Source organism: Lycium ferocissimum, chromosome 3 (genome assembly GCF_029784015.1).
Source record: "Lycium ferocissimum isolate CSIRO_LF1 chromosome 3, AGI_CSIRO_Lferr_CH_V1, whole genome shotgun sequence".
Classification (NCBI taxonomy): Eukaryota; Viridiplantae; Streptophyta; class Magnoliopsida; order Solanales; family Solanaceae; genus Lycium; species Lycium ferocissimum.
The window spans coordinates 19191122-19205000 of NC_081344.1; positions in this window are offsets into that span (position 1 = coordinate 19191122).

Consider the following 13879-nt stretch of genomic DNA (forward strand, 5'->3'; position numbering starts at 1 on the left):
TTCTATATCTCCATGACCTTCTTAATTCCTAAAAGATGGAAGTTAAAGATTCGTAAGAGCTTCTTATGTGATAGAGATGAGATATGTTCCATGATAATGATGCTATGATGATGTCACGACCCATCTAGAGGCCATGACGGGTACCCGGTACTAGCTTACCGAACACCTCTAGTCTAACATTCCACTTTCACTACTAAGCGGGCCATATGGACAATTCATGCACATCTCACTTAATATAGTCATCAATAGCTATACCCGTAAGCATATGTCAATAAGCTTTACCAAAATATTATACAACAACAAGGACGGACAAAGTTATGAAACATCTATCCACATACGCCTGCCTACGAGCCTCTAAATAAGATACATAAATCCACGAGGACGGGGCAGGATTTCACCATGCCCAAATATATACACAAGAGTAGTACCAATAAGCTGTAGCTCCGGGACAACTGGAGCGCTCTTAAGATGCCGCTGATGGAGCTCCTAAGGATCAGACGCGTCAACCTGCTTACCGGTAGGCATGAACACAGCATCCATAAAAGAAAGGACGTCGCACGAACCGTATACCCGTATGTAAGGCATGTATGATAACATATAAGGAAGTATAGAAGACATAAGAAGAGAATACAACTGTAACTACTTGCCTCTTAAGGCGGAATTATGCATGCTCATCTTTACCTTTTAACATATTACACATTCATACATAACTGTCTGAATCAAATAACATCATTAGCCCACGTCCGGCCTCCCGCGTCCGGGGTAATTATCTCACGCCGCCCACTAGTGGTGCTACCCGTGCCATATAGACACAGTGTTATTATCATCATCCATAAGCCGCCCACTATGCCCAGCGTAGTGTCGCCGGCCGTATAGGCACGGTGTAATCATCCATAAGCCGCCCACTACGCCCTCCGTAGTGGTGCTGCCCGGCCGTATAGGCACGGTGTAATCATCACAACATAAGCATGCATAAGAGCCCAATCAAAAGCTATAACTCCATCGGAGTGACGTAAGGTCGGTAACCTCCGATTATATTATGGAATAATCATGATCGTCGTGTCTCACCTTGAAGGGACTAGCATTATAAGGCGAGACTATCAATGAAGAAAAACATCAAGGGAAAACATAGAGTAAGATCATAAGTATCATAAGGCATCAATTCATACACTTTGGAGCTTTTAGAAATAGAGTCATCATCAATGAATAAAATTAAGAAAATCAAGAAATGGCTCAACATTCTCATATTATCATTGATCTCATAACTTGAGACTTTTAAACATAAAATCATCATTATCATAATTGTCATAGAGATGTGCTCATCTTTGACATCACCGTTATCATTGTAAAAACACATGTCCATCGTTGTTGTCATAAGAGCTTCATGAATCATAAATCTCTGGTTTGGAAAATACTGACATTTTGGAAAACATTTATGGATTATAAGGGAAGGATTCATGCCTTGAATCATGAACTTCTAACGTTTAGAAACAAGGAGGTTATGGAAACATTTATGGAATCATAACATAGGAATCATGCCTTTGAAAGAAAGGGACGAGCCTTAACATACCTGTTCGACATCCTACTAGTTACGCTTATCCGTCCATGCTCGTAAATCTACATTCGAGAAGATTTACACTAATGTTAGACTCTTTATCGCTCACTTGGTCCAAGTTTTCAACTCAAACTATTTTATATTCTCGCCGAAAATCGAAAGATCTCCCCTGTTTATATGCCTAGCCCGAATTCTCAATTCAACAACCAACCAACAACAACAACAATACCAACATCAATAATATCATTTTCAACACCAAAGTATTCCATAAAATAGCCCACACGCTATTTTCCAACTTCCATAACTAACCAACTTACTATACAATTATTTAACCATTCCATCTTCGCAAATAAACCGGTATTAACGTAATTAGAAGGAGATTCATACCTTATTCTCGTTGAAATAGCAATATCTCCAATATCCGCTTTGAATCCACGCTAGAATCCACCACACAACAATACTATAATCACGATCACGCGCTGTTCGAACCTAAACTAATACTCCGTCGCTTAAAATCACTCAATTTTATGATAGGCTCACCTCCCTCATCTGTTTTCTTGGTTTTTCTGGAAAAATATGAGCAGAATCTGGTGAAAAAAATGGGTTTTTACCCTTTATATAGTGGTCAAATTCGGGTCGGGTCACTGTAGCATTTTACTATAGCAAGTCGGTACTGTAGCAGTACTGTAGCATGCGTTTCTGCTTTGTCAGCTGAACTTGTAACGTCCATAATTCTCTACTCCAATGTCCTATCGATGAGCGGTTTATTGCGTTGGAAACTAGACTCGACGAACTTCATTTTAGGCTTTTGAAACATCTAAAAACTCCTAATATACTAGGAGATATACCCCTCCAAAGTTGACTAAAAATCTGCCCAAAGCTCAGCCAACTTTTTTTTTTCCAAATTTTTCGACAAATTTATTTTCTTCAATTTGCTTGGTCCTGGAACCTTTAGGAATTTGATTGACACTTGTTAAGAGTATTCATTAACCTTATAAGGGTTCCATGACCTCTCCGAGCTTATTTTAGCTTACTTACGACGCAAACGACGCGAAAATTTTTCGAGGTGTAACATTCCTCCCCCCTTAGGAACATTCGTCCTCAAATGTTAAGTTTTTAGGGATTTTTACGAAAATTTCGCCAGAGTTTCCCCTGTAATTGTACCACTTTCATCCTGTCACAATAACCCATAACATATAATCGCCTCACTGGGCTACAACATCAATATCCATACTGGCCACACACGACCAAGAAATCACTTTAGAGAAGCATTACATACCTGAGGGTGGCATGGCCCTGTCTGCACATCTTCTGGGGGTGGGAATAAATGCGGGTATCTAGATTTCATTTCTTCCTCATCTTCCCAAGTCATTTCTTCTCTGTTATTATTCCTCTATAGGACTTTGACCGAAACTACGTCCTTGGTTCTAAGCCTTCGGACTTGCCTATCCAGAATAGCAACCGGTACTTCCTCATAGGACAGTTTCTCCGTGACCTGTACATCGTCCACAGGTACCATCCTGGAAGGGTCTCCAACACACTTGCGTAGCATGGATACGTGAAACACTGGGTGGACTGCTTCTAATTCTGGAGGTAAATCCAACTCATACGCTACTTGGCCTACCTTGCGCACAATCTTGTAGGGTCCAATATACCGAGGACTAAGCTTCCCTTTCTTGCCAAACCTCATCACCCCTTTCATCGGTGATACTTTCAAGAACACCCAATCACTGACTTTGAATTCCAGATTTCGCCGACGGTTATCCGCATAGGATTTTTGACGACTCTGAGCTGTTAGTAGTCGTTCTTGAATAAGCTTGAATTTTTCTACCGCCTGCTGAATCAAATTTGGGCCTACTAATTTCGTCTCTCCCACTTCAAACCATCCAATAGGCAATCTACACTTCCTCCCGTACAGAGCTTCATATGGGGCCATTTGAATACTAGAGTGATAGCTATTATTGTATGCAAATTCAATAAGTGGCAAGTGATCATCCCAATTGCCTCCAAAATCTAGCACACATGCCCTCAGCATATCTTCAAGGGTTTGGATAGTGCGCTCCGCCTGCCCGTCAGTTTGCGGGTGGAATGCTGTACTAAGTTTCACTTGTGTTCCCAACCCTTCTTGGAAGGACCTCCAAAAATTAGCCGTAAACTGTGCTCCTCGATCAGTGATAATGGATACTGGAACACCGTGAAGTCGCACTATCTCTTTGATATATAACTTTGCATAATCTTCGTCGAGTACGTCATTCGATCGTAGAAAATGGGCCGACTTTGTGAGTCTATCCACTATCACCCATATAGAATCATACTTACGCCGGGAACGAGGTAAGTTCGTAATGAAGTCCATATTAATCGCCTCCCATTTCCAAGTTGGGATCTCTATAGCTTGCAGTAATCCTCCGGGCTTCTGATGCTCCATCTTGACCTGTTGACAATTAGGACATTGGGCCACGAACTCCGCTATATCCTTCTTCATGCCATCCCACCAGTATATAGATTTAAGATCATGGTACATCTTTGTCGCTCCTGGATGGACGGAATAACGAGAATAATGGGATTCCTCCAAGATCTGCTGACGTAGCCCTACCACATTAGGAACACATAATCTTCCTAGATATCTGAGGATTCCATCCGCAGGGACGTCAAATTGTGACTTCTCCTTCTGGGAAATAACATCCCTATAATGAACTAACACAAGGTCTTCGTATTGGCGCTTCTTTACTTCCTCCATTAAGGATGAAACAACCAAGTCCTGAACAGTGACTCCCGCACTGCCCGAGTCCGTCAAGCGAACTCCTAGGCTGGCTAGCTGTTGAAGTTCCCAAGCTAGCTCTCTCTTTTCTGGCTACACATCACATAGACTACCCATGGATTTGCGGCTGAGAGCGTTAGCTACCACATTCGCTTTTCCTGGGTGGTATAAAATGCTCACATCATAATCCTTTAATAACTCCAACCATCGCCGTTGTCCTAAGTTCAATTCCTTCTGTTTGAAGATATATTAGAGGCTCTTATGATCTGTATAAATATCCACATGAACACCATATAAATAATGTCTCCATATCTTCAACTTATGAATAGCTGCAGCCAACTCTAAGTCGTGGGTCGGATAATTCTTCTCGTGTTTCCGCAACTGCCGTGAGGCATAAGCTATTACTTTGCCATGCTGCATCAACACACAACCTAGTCCAACGCCTGAAGCATCACAGTAAATAACATAGCCCTCCGATCATTCGGGGAGTGTCAGGACTGAGGCCGAAGTCAACCTATCTTTTAGCTCCTGAAAGCTGCGCTCACATGCGTCCGTCCACTAAAACTTAGCCGATTTTTGAGTCAGCTTCGTCAGTGGGGCAGAAATAGAAGAAAATCCCTCTACAAATCTCTAATAGTAACCAGCTAACCCCAGGAAGCTACGGACCTCTATAGGCGTTGTAGGCCTTGGCCAATTCTTCACAGCTTCGATCTTCTGAGCGTCCACTCGAATACCATCAGCCGAAATAACGTGCCCCAGAAAGGTCACAGAATTTAGCCAAAATTCACATTTTGAAAATTTGGCATATAACTCCCGAGCCCGAAGTTAATTCCAAGAACAAGTACGCAAATGGTCCGTCAAGCTCCGCTCCGATCGAGAATACACACTAGAATATCATCAATGAACACAATCACGAACAAATCTAAGAAAGTCCTGAATACATTATTCATCAAGTTCATGAATACCGCCGGAGCATTAGTCAATCCAAATGATATCACCCGAAACTCATAATGGCCATATCTGGTTCGGAAGGCTGTTTTTGGGATATCCTGTTCCTTAACTCTCACTTAATGGTATCCTGATCTCAGATCTATTTTTGAGAACCACTTGGCTCTCTGCAACTCTCTCTGCAACTGATCGAATAAATCATCAATCCTTGGAAGTGGGTATTTATTCTTTATCGTCACCTTGTTTAATGCCGTAGTCAATACACATACGTAAAGAACCATCCTTTTTCCTTACAAACAACACAAGCGCTCCCCATGGCAATGAACTGGGTCTAATGAAGCCTTTTTCAAGCAAATCCTTCAGTTGCGCCTTTAACTCCTTCAATTCCGCAGGGGCCATTCGATATGGGGGAATAGATATGGGCTTAGTATCTGGCAAAACATCAATAGTAAACTCAATCTCCCGTTCTGGTGGAAGACCTGGAAGCTCGTCTGGGAACACATCCGGGAACTCATTTACCACTGGGACGGATTGGAGAGTCGGCGGTTTTGCTTCTGTGTCGTGGACCCGGACCAAGTGATAAATATAGCCTTTGGCAATCATCTTTCTCGCTTTGAGGTAGGAAATAAACCTACCTCTCGGGGATGCCGCGTTACCTTTCCATTCCAACACTGGTTCTTCTGGAAACTGGAATCGAACCACCTTTGTTCTACAATCAACATTAGCGTAACAGGAGGCTAGCCAATCCATACATATAATAACATCAAAATCTAACATCTCCAGCTCATGTAGGTCAGCAGTAGTGTGACGATCGCAAACTACGATCACACAACCCCTATATACCCGTCTGGCTACTACTGGGTATCCTACAGGTGTAGCTACCTCAAAAGGTCTTATTGGCTCCGGTTTCATCCCAATACGGTTAGCAACATAAGGAGTAATATATGACAGAGTAGAACCTGGATCAATCAATGCATACATGTCATGGGAGAATACCGATAATATACCTGTAACGACGTCGGGAGAAGACTCAAGATCCTGCCGTCCCGCCAGTGCATATATACGGTTCTGAGGGCCGCTTGAACTGGATGCTCCTCCTCTGCCTCTACCGCGACCCGCTGGTGTTTGTGAGCTTTGCCCTAAAGGGCGCACAGATGAAGAAGAACCCGCCACCGATCTTGCGGGCTGGCTCCTACCGTTACCAACCACTGATGGACATTCACGCATCATGTGCCCAATTTGTCCGCAAGCATAAGAAGCATTTGAGCCTTGGCGACACGGACCCGCATGTAATCTCCCGCACTGGCTGCATCGCGGAATCGGTGGTCTCCTCTGACTGGGAGCTCCTCCAAACTGAGAACCCGAAACTCTCGAGCTTTGGCCCTGTCTTGAATAAATAGGGCGGTCAAATCCTTTGCCCGCAAATCGAGGAGGTGCGGCGGCCATTGATTGGCCCGAATACCGGAATATTGTCGCCCTCGCCCTCCTCTCGTACTCACCGCGCACCAAAAGATCCGGCCCTTTACCGCGCCCTCATCGAATCACGTTCACTCTCTAGGCGTTTCGCGTCGCTCCTCCAGGTTCTGGGCATGGGCCTGAATACGAGCGATATCCATCCCATCCTGGAGTGAGGCCGTCAAGCAATCCTTAACCAAATGTGGCCCTAACCCACTCACGAATCGATGCACACGGTCTCCCATGTCGGCTACCATGGCTGGGGCATACATGGCCAAAGAATTAAAGCGGAGACTGTACTCTCGAGCGCTCATATTCCCTTGCTTGAGATTCAGGAACTTATCAGCTCGGGTCCGTCAAACCTCCGGTGGTAAATAATGTCGCAGAAAAGCATTTGTAAATTTTTGCCAAACTGGGGGAGGTGCATTTGCTCCTCGCGAAGATATCCAAGCATTATACCACTGGATGGCTACATCTCGCAATCTATACGAAGTCAATTCTACTGACTCAGTATCCGAAGCATGTATTATCCGCAGCGTCCTCAGTATTTCGTCTATGAAGCCTTGCGGGTCTTCATCTGGTTTCGACCTGTAGAATTCTGGAGGACTGATAAAATCGAGGGCTCTTGCACTCACCGCCCTATCATCTTGGCCCGCACCTTGCCGCTGAGCCTGCGCGGCAACCAACTAGGTCAGCAACTGAATAGCTTCGTTATCCGTCGTCTCGAGCTCCGGCGGTAGAACCGGGAGGTGCCGGGGCCGGAGCTTAAGCCTCTTTCTTGCGCCCGCTGACACGAGTGGAGTATAAGAGGTTCGGGAGGGAACCTCATTATGAGACTCACCCTCTTCTACCTCCGCCGGTGGCTCCTGTTCCATTCTTCTTGCGGCCACCGTCTTGCCCTTCTGGGCCGCTGTAGCTTTTCTCTTCACAGGCATCGCTGAAATCATAACACACGGTTAGGAAAGGGGGAGAACCTGATAACATGGCTCTATCGCACGATCTAAGATAAGAAAGAAGGTCCGTTATTCCTAAATGCCCTGCAGCCTCCTGTTTATAAATGGCGTTTCACACCCATAAACAGGATTCTACTAGATACGGCTCGTAGACATACCCTAGGACGAACTGCTCTGATGCCACTTTTGGTACGACCCCACTAGAGGCCATGACGGGTACCCGGTACTAGCTTACCGAATACCTCTAGTCTAACATTTCACTTTCACTACTAAGCGGGCCATATGGACAATTCATGCACATCTCACTTAATATAGTCATCAATAGCTATACCTGTAAGCATATGTCAATAAGCTTTACCAAAATATTATACAAAAACAAGGACGGACAAAGTTATGAAACATCTATCCACATATGCCTGCCTACGAGCCTCTAAATAAGATACATAAATCCACGAGGACGGGGAAGGATTTCACCATGCCCAAATATATACACAAGAGTAGCACCAATAAGCCGTAGCTCGGACAACCGGAGCGCTCTTAAGATGCCGCCGACGGAGCTCCTAAGGATCGACGCGTCAACCCGCTTACCTCGGCGGCATGAACGCAGGCGTCCATAAAAGAAGGACGCGTACGAACCGTAGTATCGAGTATGTAAGGCATGTATGATAACATATAAGGAAGTATAGAAGACATAAGAAGAGAGTACAACTATAACTACTTGCCTCTTAAGGCGGAATCATGCATGCTCATCTTTACCTTTTAAAATATTACACATTCATACATAACTGTCTGAATCAAATAACATCATTAGCCCGTGTCCGGGGTAATTATCTCACGCCGCCCACTAGTGGTGCTGCCCGTGCCATATAGACACGGTGTTATTATCATCATCCATAAGCCGCCCACTACGCCTAGTGTAGTGGTGCTGCCCCGCCGTATAGGAACGGTGTAATCATCCATAAGCCGCCCACTACGCCCTCCGTAGTGGTGCTGCCCGGCCGTATAGGCACGGTGTAATCATCACAACATAAGCATGCATAAGAGCCCAATCAAAAGCTATAACTCCACCGGAGTGACGTAAAGGTCGGTAACCTCCGATTGTATTATGGAATAATCATGATCGTCGTGTCTCACCTTGAAGGGACTAGCATTATAAGGAGAGACTATCAATGAAGAATAACATCAAGGGAAAACATAGAGTAAGATCATAAGTATCATAAAGCATCAATTCATACACTTTGGAGCTTTTAGAAATAGAGTCATCATTAATGCATAAAATTAAGAAAATCAAGAAATGGCTCAACATTCTCATATTATCATTGATCTCATAACTTGAGACTTTTAAAACATAAAATCATCATTATCATAATTGTCATAGAGATGTGCTCATCTTTGACATCACCGTTATCATTGTAAAAACACATGTCCATCGTTGTTGTCATAAGAGCTTCCAGAATCATAAATCTCTGGTTTGGAAAATACGGACATTTTGGAAAATATTTATGGATTATAAGGAAAGGAGTCATGCCTTGAATCATGAACTTCTAACGTTTAGAAACAAGGAGGTTATGGAAACATTTATGGAATCATAACATAGGAATCATGTCTTTGAAAGAAAGGGACGAGCCTGAACATACCTGTTCGACATCCTATTAGTTACACTTATCCGTCCAAGCTCGTAAATCTACATTCGAGAAGATTTACACTAATGTTAGACTCTTTATCGCACACTTGTTCCAAGTTTTCAATTCAAACTATTTTATATTCCGCCGAAAATCGAAATAAAGCATCTCCCCTGTTTATATGCCTAGCCCGAATTCTCAATTCAACAACCAACCAACAACAACAACAATACCAACATCAATAACATCATTTCCAACACCAAAGTATTCCATAAAATAGCCCACACGCTGTTTTCCAACTTCCATAACTAACCAACTTACTATACAATTATTTAACCATTTTATCTTCGCGAATAAACCGGTATTAACGTAATTAGAAGGAGATTCATACCTTATTCTCGTTGAAATAGCAATATCTCCAATATCCGCTTTGAATCCACGCTAGAATCCACCACACAACAATACTAGAATCACGACCACGCGCTGTCCGAACCTAAACTAATACTCTGTCGCTTAAAAATCAGTCAATTTTATGATAGGCTCACCTCCCTCATCTGTTTTCTGGAAAAATCTGAGCAGAATCTGGTGAAAAAAAGGGGTTTTTACCCTTTATATAGGGGTCAAATTCGGGACGGGTCACTGTAGCATTTTACTGTAGCAGTACTGTAGCACGCGTTTCTACTTAGTCAGCTGAACTTGTAGCGTCCATAATTCTCTACCCCAATGTCCTACCGATGAGCGGTTTATTGCGTTGGAAACTAGACTCGACGAACTTCATTTTAGGCTTTTGAAACGCCTAAAAACTCCTAATATACTAGGAGATATACCCTCCAAAGTTGACTAAAAATCTGCCCAAAGCTGCCAACTTTTTTTTTTCCAAATTTTTCGACAAATTTATTTTCTTCGATTTGCTTGGTCCCGGAACCTTTAGGCGTTTGATTGACACTTGTTAAGAGTATTCATTAACCTTGTAAGTGTTCCATGACCTCTTCGATCTTACTTTAGTTTACTTACGACGCAAACGACGCTAAAATTTTTCGAGGTGTAATAGATGAGCTTGATAATCTTAACTTTATGACTTCATTGATGTTACTTCTTGTTGTTATCTCACCTCACAATATTAGTTCCTTCAAGGTGAGACATAGTGATGAGGATTATTCCATAATGTAATCGGAGGTTTCCGACCTTACGTCACTCCGAGAGTTACGGATTTTCTTCGACTCGAGCTCTCATCGTGCTTTAGATTATGTATATGTAAGATTACACCGTGCCTAATTGGACGGGCAGTCACCACTACGACAGGCGTAGTGGGTAGCTATGATGATGATTACACCGTGCCTAATTGGCCGGGCAGACACTACTAGTGGGCGGCATGAGATGTTTACCCCAGACGCGGAAGGCCCCGACGCGAGTTAATGATGATCACATCGTACCTATATGGTCGGGCAGTTTATATATGCATACATGATATGATATTGTTTATTATGGAAGTTAGCATGCATGATTCCGCCTTAAGAGGCAATCAGTTACGATGTGTTATTTCTTCATCTCATGTTCTCTTACTGCACCCAACTACTCCGGAGGTGCAGCCTATTGGTATATTCTTTTGTGTATATGTTGGGGCATGGCGGGGTCTTGTCCTGTCCTTGTGATTTCAATATTCCAGTTAGAGGCTCGTAGATACTTATGTGTGGGTAGTACATGTTATGAGACTTCTTCAGTGTATATCCTGTACATCATTTTTGTAGCCTTATGGGCCTATGTATGTACACATGTTTCGGGAGATATTCGGAGATCGTTTTATGATAAGTTTGTGTTGAAAACGATATATGCGTATTGAGTATGATAGTTAGCATGATAAGTGGTGCTCGATAGTCAGCTCCGGGTACCCGTCATGGACCCTAGTAGGGTCGTGACAACTTTTGCTAGGATTTTAGAAGTATTTAAATTGATAGTTTCAACAAAAGATGTTCCTCCTTGGCGGTCAACTTCTAGCTTCCCTTCAACCAAATATGGGGGCCGCACTTGATATATGACCTTGTTTATAGTGGACTGCTTTAGAGCTTCCTTTGCCAAAAGATGTGCTATTTCATTTTCTTGCCAGAAATTATGTCTGATCACCAGGACCTTCAACTGCAGCATTAACCACCTTTAGTGATAGTAGTTCGCCTTGTATAAGTGGAGAATAAGGAGTTCCACTTCTTTGAAATCCAATTATCCAGTCACCATGGCTATTGCGAATTAGTCCCCCCTTTCGGGTGAGCATTTTGGACTTGTTGAAGCTAGCATCCACATTCAACTTATACCAACCTATTGGAGGCTTTTGCCAAGAGACTTTGATATCAAATTGTGTTTTTCTGGTAGCCTCTTTCTCCGTTAAGAGCTTGTATTCACAAGCATTATTTATAATAGATGGGAAAGGTACGTAATTGATAAGTACTAGTGTTGTTTTGGTTATTTTGATTTCTATTTAGCCACAGATTCCAAATCACAAAAGGAAACAATTCAGTCCACTGGAAAGATAAATTGACTATAGAAAGATAAATTTACTATAGAAATATTCAGATTTCTGATAAACCGAAGCCAGTGATCCTTGCCATAAATGAGGTGGTGTCAACTCCTACGAAGTCCAAAGAGCGACATCAATATCACATTTTAAAAAGATATGTTCGTTGGTTTCTTCTCCTTGTGAGCTCAGGTTCAATACTCGAAAATATCCATCTATTAGTTTGTATTCCCTCCGTCTCAAAATAAGTGTCACTTTAAGAATAAAAATTGTTCCAAAATATATAAGTGTCATCTTAGGCATTCAAGACAAAAATTGGCAAACGTTTCCAGCTATACTCTTAGCATTAAAGAAGTAGTCATTTTTAATATTGCTCAATTCTCAAAAAAATCTTAGAAATAGGGGTAGTTTAGTAAACTTCACATTGTATTTAATGATTTCTTAATGAACGTGATTTTTGCTAAGGTGACACTTATTTTGAGATGGAGGAAGTACAACTCTTTATGTTTCCATAATTTTGTTATTTGTTTTTTAAGTGACCACCATACTTTTTGGAAACATGAAATACTTGTGTAATGGTTTTATTTGGCTCGGTAAAGTACTTGTTTTTACGCCTGTATTTACATAAAGACTACATTCACAAAATATCATCAGTAAGTAAAATGATAATAGTAGTAGTACATAATTGACACCTTTTACTTTCACATGGCGTAAAGGCATTAGGCATGTGAATCACCTTATTGGGAAACATGAATATGAAATTATCTTCTTTCTTGTGAAAAAGCATCACTATTTTCTCCCTACCTTATCAATTTTGTTATGAAGAAATGGTGAGTGCAATTAAAGTGGGCCATATTATTTTAATATCGAAGGAGGGAGGTAGAAAAGGGCAAGGAAATGCTACGATATTGATTAGTTTGAACCCTCCATCTTAACCGTGGAAGACAGAGAACTTATCAAGTGAGCTAGCCCTCAACCCTTAAAAGTGGATCATTATGTAATGAGTAAATTGGTTAAAAAATGGATGAGGTGTATTGGAATTTTTTGAATAGTTTGTACGTATATATTTTATACTGAAAATTGTTTTTATATATACTTAGGGTCTTCTACTTTCTGTTTAGACACTTCAGTGCAACAAAGTATTAGTTCGAGTATCGTCTTATAAAATTTAGCCATTCTATCTTCTCCTTTTTCACTACTAAGTACTAACAACAATCTTGTCCCTATTTCTTTTTTATTGATTAAGAAAAAAAAAAAAAGATAAAGAAAAGAAAACAAAAAAGTATGCTACGGATCTGGATACACTAATGAAAATACTTGCAGGCTCTTTAAAATGATTATTATAGGATTGTATACGGTAAAAACCGGATATGCGCAAGACCGGTGACACCAGGGCCGGGGGTAAGATCAAATGAGCACGAGTATGATCAGTCTTTTCTTTAGACCGGGGATTGCACCAGATGTGGTGCTATACGAGAAAAAGAAATAAACTGTTGGTCAGTGTCTCTCGGGACCAAACTCCGTTGCCGTTAGCCCGGTTTCACCAAGTCGTTCTCGTGGCCGTTGCCCGCCTTCAGATCCGGGTTGAACGTGGCCGTTAGTCCGGTTTATCAGCTGCAGAACAGCCACGCGTCAAGACTGTTCTGCCATTTTGTACTGACAATCGTACAGTCTTATCTTATCCTTTTAGGGTTTCACTATTCCAAAAAAGGCTTTGTATAGTATGAAAGGCCCATGAGGCAAAACTATAAATAGATGACATTTCCCTACTTTTAGGGGTTGGCTTTGGGAGATCTAGAACATTGTAATAGCAAATATATATTAAAGCATTATCTCTCTCTCTCTCTCTCTCTCTCTCTCTCTCTCTTTAGTCCGAATCAGTGGATTTTTGTGGTTTTTGCTTATTCTTCTAACACCACTAGCTTAATCATCTATAGCAATATATTCATTCAAAGGCATTGATATATATTGATATATACATATTATAGCACGCAAATCAATAAATATTTCTCATAAACCCAAGATATATAAAAGTTATCCACATATCCTATACCTCACTTACAAATTCAATTTTTACCTAAA